At 31.8% G+C, this 8,149-nt stretch overlaps 1 pseudogene; it reads left to right on the plus strand.

Annotated features, from left to right (window-relative positions):
- The first annotated feature begins 1,185 nt into the window (after positions 1–1,185).
- Positions 1,186–2,531, plus strand: LOC112941313 (bZIP transcription factor 17-like; annotated as a pseudogene).
- Positions 2,532–8,149: the final 5,618 nt, after the last annotated feature.

Consider the following 8,149-nt stretch of genomic DNA (forward strand, 5'->3'; position numbering starts at 1 on the left):
GATTTCAAACCTAGCTTTGACCCGAGACAGTTAAGAATGTACTTGGACGTTTGGAATGCATCATAATCGATAGGGTTTGGAAAAGTATCATCAAATGATGCATAAAAAAATAATGTCATTAATTGAGAAATTTAACTTCTAAAATTTCATTGAAAATTATCGATGTTTTTTTCAAATGTAGCGGTCATGTGTAGGACATACAAAATATGTTGTGGTCATGTGTAGGACGTAAAAAGTATGTTGATTTCATGTGTAGGACTTAAAAAAAATGTTGCGGACATGTGCAGGACGTTTTCTAAAATTCAACTTTCTTTCTTAGTTACCTGGTGTTCTTGATTTAACTAGAAAAGTTCATTTTTTTTATAAGATATACTAGTCACTGAACTCTAGATTATGAACTTCCATGTGTGAAATAAGAGGCATAGAGAAAATAAATAGAACTAAATAGTTCTTGGATCACATACTTACACCCCTTACTTCATTGAAAAATAGCAATCTTTCCTCAAGGTTCTATCATTTAAAAGAGGATTCTTGTATCCATACATGGTCTTAGTGGTAAAATACACATAATCAACTGATGAAACTACCTTAGAAATTTATTTTTTGAAACTTTAAGGATCTTATTTTTTGTTTCTAAGATATGATATCTACAAAATCTAATATATCAATCTGAATAATCTCAAAAGATAAAGCTATAAAAGAAAAGTAAATGACAGTTTCCTCTCTATTCCTACTCTGTCTCTCGTTAAATCTTTGATCAATTGCTAAATACTTTTTACACCCTACACGTCAACTACAACATATCAAGAAAATATTGAGGATTTTTAATGAAATTTTGGAACATTAATTTCCTAACTGATGACATCTATTTTTATGCATCGTTCAATGATATTTTCCGAAACCCTACCCATAATGATGCATTGCAAACACCTAGATATATGCCTGACTATCTTGGGTCGGAGTCGGGTTTGAACTCGGGTCAGATGGACCCAAATAACTTCGGTAACCAATAGGGAGTTTGGATGATGCTTTTGGAACTATCAAGTCAACCTTGAGAGATTGTCAAGGGGAATCTACGGTACCAAACCTGCTTCATATGGACCCTAATTGCTTTAGTCAACCTACGATGAATTAATTAGGAATTATAGCAATTATTATAGAAATTTCAAGTTGACGTCGGGGGAAATGAGAAATTTTGCCCCCAATCAGGAAGCGGTAGTTGAGATGGTTAAGTACATGTCATCGCCAAGGCTACTTCGTAGTTGGAGCAGCTCAAGAGTGTTGGATGAAGTGTTTGTTTTGTTGCACTAGGTTTTTACCAATGTCTCCGGGTACTTGAACGTGCCATCAACGAATAATGGTTCCAATCTCTCAAAAGGGTTGAATAATCTGTTGAGTTCTAATAGATTGCTACATTCTTCCCTGAAGTTAGGAAGTAATTCAGCAAAAGGTGGAGTTGTAGAACAGAAACTCAATGCTAATATAAGTAACTGTAGTTATTTGTTGAAAGGAAATAACATAGTGTAGACTCGAATAATGTAACCAAACACCAAAAATTCACTATATTTTTCTTGAGTGATAATGTTAATAATGATGAGGAAAAATAGAAGACAGCTAGAAAAAAGGGGATAGTGCTCACTTGTCAAGGCAATGAAAAAACCATTATGTTGAGGAGTTAGGATACTTCATTCACCAATTCAACATTTGAATGCAAATATATCCTATGAAAAAACAGAATATGCAAAACTTGGAGGTACTGGTGTAGCTCCTCAAGTGCAGCCACCCCCCAGGATGTATTCCCATCCTCCTCCATGGATGTCATATACACCACCTTATATGATGAAGCAACTAGGATAGTGACATTGGTTTCATTTCCAAAGTTGAAACCACAGGCAATAGTGCCCGCATCAACAAGTAGAAAGAAAGTTGAGAAAAAGAAGAGTGAGGTGAAAACAAAGAAGGTTGCTAGTGTTAGCTTCCTTGGTGTGTTGTTCTTCATGCTTCTGTTTGGTGGCTTGGTTCCTTTATCGAAAGTAGATATGGAGGTATGAGGGAACAATTTATGAGTGGAGATTCATGTGAGTGGATTTTTTGGTAACATCATGGAAGAGTTTTTACTATTGACGGGTCTATGAATGGGACTGGTTATTCTAGGAAATACGGTGGAATAGATCATTGCTTACATTGTAGTTGGGGAGATCAGGGTGAAAGCAATAAAAAATGTACCAATGAAGGTGCAGATAAGTTTGTTTACGTGGGAAATAGTTTAGGATTTAGGATTTAGGGATCCTCTTGAAACCTCTTTGTACATACCAATTAATGAAAAACTTGTCAATATTCACTGGAACTCGATAATTCAGCCTGTATTTGCAAGTGAGAAAGCCATGACATCTCATGGAATTGCTAATAAGAAAAATAGTGAGGCAAACCTCACAGTTCTTGGAGATTTAGCCATCCTTGCCTTTATCGAACTCCTGCAGCGGGACAAAGGACTCTTGGATCCTAACATAGAAGAAAAAGGCAAATTATAATCTTATTTTGTTGAACAAAGACAAATCTAAGTACGTAAAACCAAAAAAGAAAAATTGGACAACTTACTTGGGCAAATTACAGCTTGTAACCCCGTGAATTTAGCGTAGAAGGATAGTGGATAAAATTTGGAACACAGCACAACAAGGAAATCTACTCATCATATTTGTAAACAAAGACATCTCAAATATCAACCCTAACCACAAATCAGGAAATAAAATAATTATAACAAAACCAGAATTTTTTTTTATATAATCTCATATATAGAAAGACAATAGAAGGAGAAAGCTTACCATTCAGATCCACTAACAAATAGAGATTAGAGAGATGTCTGATTTCATGTAGGAACATTTGATTTGTGCTCACAGTACAAGGACATTTGATTTTGTGCCCCTTTGGAGTCAAAAATTAAGGAATCAAATTTCTGACTTGATATAGGAACAATTTTTGTTTTCCTTTTAAAATCCAATTATACACAATTTGGAAAGAAGAAAATTTTACCAACCATATTTTTTACAATTATATTAGGGAAAATGGTCAAATATTACCCTTCTATTACTGGAAATATTTTAAATATACACTTTGTTATATGTTAGGTCCAAATATACCCTTTTGATTATACTTTGACACAAATTTACCCTCAATTTTAACAAAAAACACGTGACAAACTCAAAATCAAATAATTCATCTCGAATTTCAAATATAATTTTTTTAGAAACTCATCTCCTCCTTTTTGAATTCTTTTCTATGCATCTTCTTTTTAAAAGAAGCTAATAATTTATCGTATTCAAAAACTAATATGATTTTTCTTTCTGTCGAATTGAGGTTTTTCTAAATAAAAAATTGTCATGCTTAACCTCTTCTAAAAGTGTCAATATTAATCAAAGAAAATACATTATTGAAATATGTTCTAAGAATTTTCAGCATCCAAAAATCGATGACTCCCTACGTTCATTAATTTTCTTGTACTTTTATAATAGAAAGAACATGTGGGTACAATGATTAATTTTATAGAAAGGGAAAATGTACCACGACCCCTAGACTATGACCAAAGTCACAGATGCACACTTTAACTAAACTAAGATCCTATTACCCCCTAAACTTTTTTTCTTTTTATAATTTTGTACACCTTTTTTGCTTACGTGGTATTCAAATGTCTCTCTTAAATGTCATTAAGATGTGTCCCTTAAATTTCGGTCATAGTCTAGGGGGTACTTGTGAATTTCCCCATATAGAAATAAATTTGAAGATTTTTAATTTGAAAGGTGAAAAGGCAGAACAATGATGTTGTGTGATGTGCATATTTTATTATCGAGAAAAACCTAAAATACTCTCGAAGTATTGAAAATAGTACCAACTAACCCTCATTCATGTATTGGATCCAAAATACCCTTCTCATCCACCTATTGGCTCACAAATACCTTCTCCATCCACCTTTAGGTCCAATTTTAGTCACTACAATAATGGAGCACCATTTAAAATAATGAAATAATCCTTTTCATTATATGGAGCTAAACCATTGGTTGAAATTTAATTATTTAATATAGTTTTAAACCTACCCATTACTCACCCATTTTTATCTAAATCCGCCCCAATACTTATTGAATCCTCCAGACCCAATACAAAAAGAACCCACTCTTATTTCTTAAGCAAATTGAACCTTTAAGAGCTTCCCATAGAAAACATATAATTTAAATGGAATCGTGATCTCATAGAAGAAAGACAAGTGACTCGGAGTTCAATGTGCAATGGTAAAGAATGAAACATTATCACCAGCTATGCACCAAGAAGTTTATCTTCTGCATAGGTTTAGCAGAAACGGCTGATGCTTTAAGGGGAAAGAAAACATAATTCTTGCATTGGACTTCATTGATTCCTTGGTTGCATAGAAGAGTCAAGTCCAGTGAATTTTTCTGCATACACTCATTACCTCATCGGTGGTGCAGCTTATTCGATAGAATTATTTCTTGGCAAAAAAGAAAATAAAAACAGAAACTCACTAGTAGTTTTTTCCTTGTAATAAGAGAAATGATCATTTCTTAGCCCAAGTAATTAAGAATGTCAACACCACTTATTTGCAGTATATTCCCAAATCTCAATGCAAGTCAATTAAGTCTCTACTCAATAACATGGAGTGAAACCCATTTGTCTTTCAAACCGAACTACTCACTAGTTAACACCATCATCTAGCAGGTCCAACCCATGTCTATCGTGAAGAGAATGGGTTCTTTTTGTATTGGGTCTGGCGAGTTTAATAAGTATTGGGGCAGGTTTAGTTAAAAATGGGTGGGTAATGGATAAGTTTAAAATTATATTAAATAATTAAATGTCAACCAATGGTTGAGCGCCATGTAATTAAATAGATTATTTAATTAGTTTAAATGGGTCTATATTATTGAAGTGTCTAAAAGTGGACCTAAAGATGGATGGGAAAGGTATTTGTGAGTCAATAGGTGGATGAGGAGGGTATTTTGGAGTCAATAGGTAGATTAGGGGTAGTTGTATACCATTTTTATTTCTTCAAGGATATTTTAGGCCCTTTTCTATTTTATTATTTCTAGTACAAATATTTAAAAATAGAGAAGGGATAATGTATAAGTATCCCTTAGCCTATGACCGAAATCTCAGAGACAGCTTAACTTAACTAAGATCTTATTACCCCCTAAACTAATTTTATTCATATTTTTGTGCACCTTTTGTACTCATGTGACACCTTCAACCACCCAAGTAGGTTGTGTTTGTACACACTCGCACGTCATGTGTGTAAATAATTTTTTTAAATAAAATTCAAAAAATATTTCTTTATTTTCTACAAATAATATTATATAATTTCTTTTAAAAAATAATTAATTTTTTAAAGAAACATATTCTTATTTTTTATCTTGTATTTTAATTAAGTTAACAATTTTTTTACCTTGTATTGAAACTTTTTATTTTACTTTTAATTTTTCTATTGATTTTAATTTTTTTTTTTTGGTCTTTTGTTTTAATTTGATTTCAAATGTCTTGTATTTAAAATAAGTTAATTTTGAACAGATATCGAAATACGTGAATAAAATCAAATAAAACATAAAAAATATTAAAATATTAAAACATTAAAATTAAAGTACACTTTTAAATTGTTTTTTAAAAAATACACACAATTTATTAAAAATAATTAAAAGTGGAAAGACGATAAATCATAAAAAATTTAAGTGAAGAAATTAAAATAAATATTTTACAAAGAAAGAAACAAAATAATTAAAAGAAACAAAATAATTAAAATATATATAAGTTTTATTATCAATAAATATGTGTACTAACTAATTACAAAGTGACAAATTTAAAAATAACATATGTCCAATTTGTGCACTCATCACTTGCCTTCAAGAGAGTGTGCATTCTTTCTAGGACATGTCTGCGTTCGTGGTGTATTCATTTCATTTTAAATTAGTTTAGGCGGGTAATAGTACTCTAGTTAAGTTTATATGTGTCTCTATGATTTGGGTTGGGGGTATCTATGCATTTTCCAATAGAAAATGAATAGGAAAATGAAAATAACAGCTCAAAACGGAGGGAATGAGTTGCACAAGTGAGTTTCTAAGCAAATTGAGAGTAAATGATTTTATTTCTAGTTTGTCATATGTTTTTATGTCTAAATTAAGGGTATATTTACATCAAAGTATAATGAGAGGGATATATTTGGACTCAAAGTATAACATGAGGGGTATATTTGGACCAAAAGTAAAACGAAGAATATAGATAAACTATTTCCTTTAGTATAAGGGTATATTTGACCCTTTGCCCATTACAATATTATAATTTTTCAGGCCGAAAATTTATAATTTACTTTTTATTTGTTTTGTTTTTTATTCAGTTTGATTGTAACATTGTATCTTACTAGTTTTGGGAACGCGGGATGCGCGTTTGTCCCATATTACTATATACAATTTGTAGCCATTATAAAATTGTAAATAAAAAATTATACATTCATCCACATATACATAATATTTTTCTGATTATATACATATACTTGTTAAAGGAGTAGATATTATGTCTCTATTTCATGAACTTGTAAACGAACGATTCATTACTATTATCAACCCACTTAAAGGGTCGTGGTCCCAACGACAGACAGTTACTGGTGTCCTGGTTGGCCTCCGTTAGATTTTAAGTTAGGGTCATTTTAGTTTTTTTTTCCTTACGTGTTGGACATTTAAACTATGTCATTTAAATCCTAAACTATGTCGTTTTACTCAGTCTCAGCCTAGTAATTTAGTCGGAACTTACCCTAATCGATTGTTCACCAAAATTAGACAAAACTTAGAGCAAAAAGAAGAGGAAAGTCTACCAACCTCTCAAGAACAAGAAAAAGGTTTTCTTAAAGTTCCACCCCCGAAATCAAAGGATTTCTCTTTAGATTTCGTCACCAAGTATGTGGGTTTTCACTAGTGGGTTGTTTGCATCCACTAGGTCCCTACAATTCAGTTAGATTCTTAATTCTTTATATATTGTTTAGACCTAGGGTTTTCTAATCTTGGGAATTGTTGTGAATTAGTTGTTATAGTATTCTTAATCGAATTATCATGTTTTCTGGAAACCTTGCTTGGTTCATTGCATCAAACATAAAACTCTTGTTATGAAAAATTATCTTAGTTCATGAAGTACACTTGCTAGGAAAGTTAAACAAATAAACATTCCTCAGATTTTGAATGTTACATTGTCAGTAGAATTAGCACCAAGGTTGACTAGGGTTCAGACTACCCTTATAGTCCCATAACTACGTGCCTCCATAGATTAAACTCATCAGGTATTAATATAAGTTTTATCATATTAAGTAGAAATTAAAAGAATAATAACACAAAAATGAATTTAAAAAATTCCATAACAATACAAAATAGTACAAAATTACATAAAACTTGCATACCAAATTTATTTTGGACAACCATACCTTAACTCCAAAATGGAAAGAAAAACTTAAAATTATAAGCGCTCTACATAAGAAATATCTAAAGAAACAGAAAATGGTAGAAAACCCCCTCAATCTATAGCCAGATTTCCAATCACCCGCACGGTAGCATATGCCAAATCTCTCCGCCCTTATCATCCCAAAATTGATGAGCCATTACCACTTCTCCACCAGATTCATTATTGTAAATTTCGTAACAGCTCCCATATAAGAATTTTGACAAAAAATAAATCAAATCCACCATCTCCAATCACCAAAAAATATTTTAAATTAGATTAAACTCATAGTGGTCTTGGTGGTGGTATAAATATTCTCTTTTTCGGGGTTTTTTATTTGAAAGAAATGGCGGAGAATTCTTTGTGTAAGTGGAAGAGATAATGGTGAAGGCAGATAAATTATAAAGGAATAGGTGGAGATGGTGGCGGCAGCAAAATTGTCAAACTATGTCGCCGGCGACGATATATCCCTACAGAGAGACAAAAGAGAGCCCCCAATTTAACTCCCTTATTTTCTCCAAATCAAAGTTCTCACCAATTAGTTAGGGCTAAAATATAAATGAAGAACAAAGGTTTAAAAAGAAAAGAAGAAAAATGTCTCTTAAAAAAATATCTAAAGGTGAAATACACATGTCATCAGAAATAGTGGTACCTCATATTCCACTAAACTTCAAAC

This window comes from Solanum lycopersicum, chromosome 4 (genome assembly GCF_036512215.1).
Source record: "Solanum lycopersicum chromosome 4, SLM_r2.1".
NCBI classification, from domain to species: Eukaryota; Viridiplantae; Streptophyta; class Magnoliopsida; order Solanales; family Solanaceae; genus Solanum; species Solanum lycopersicum.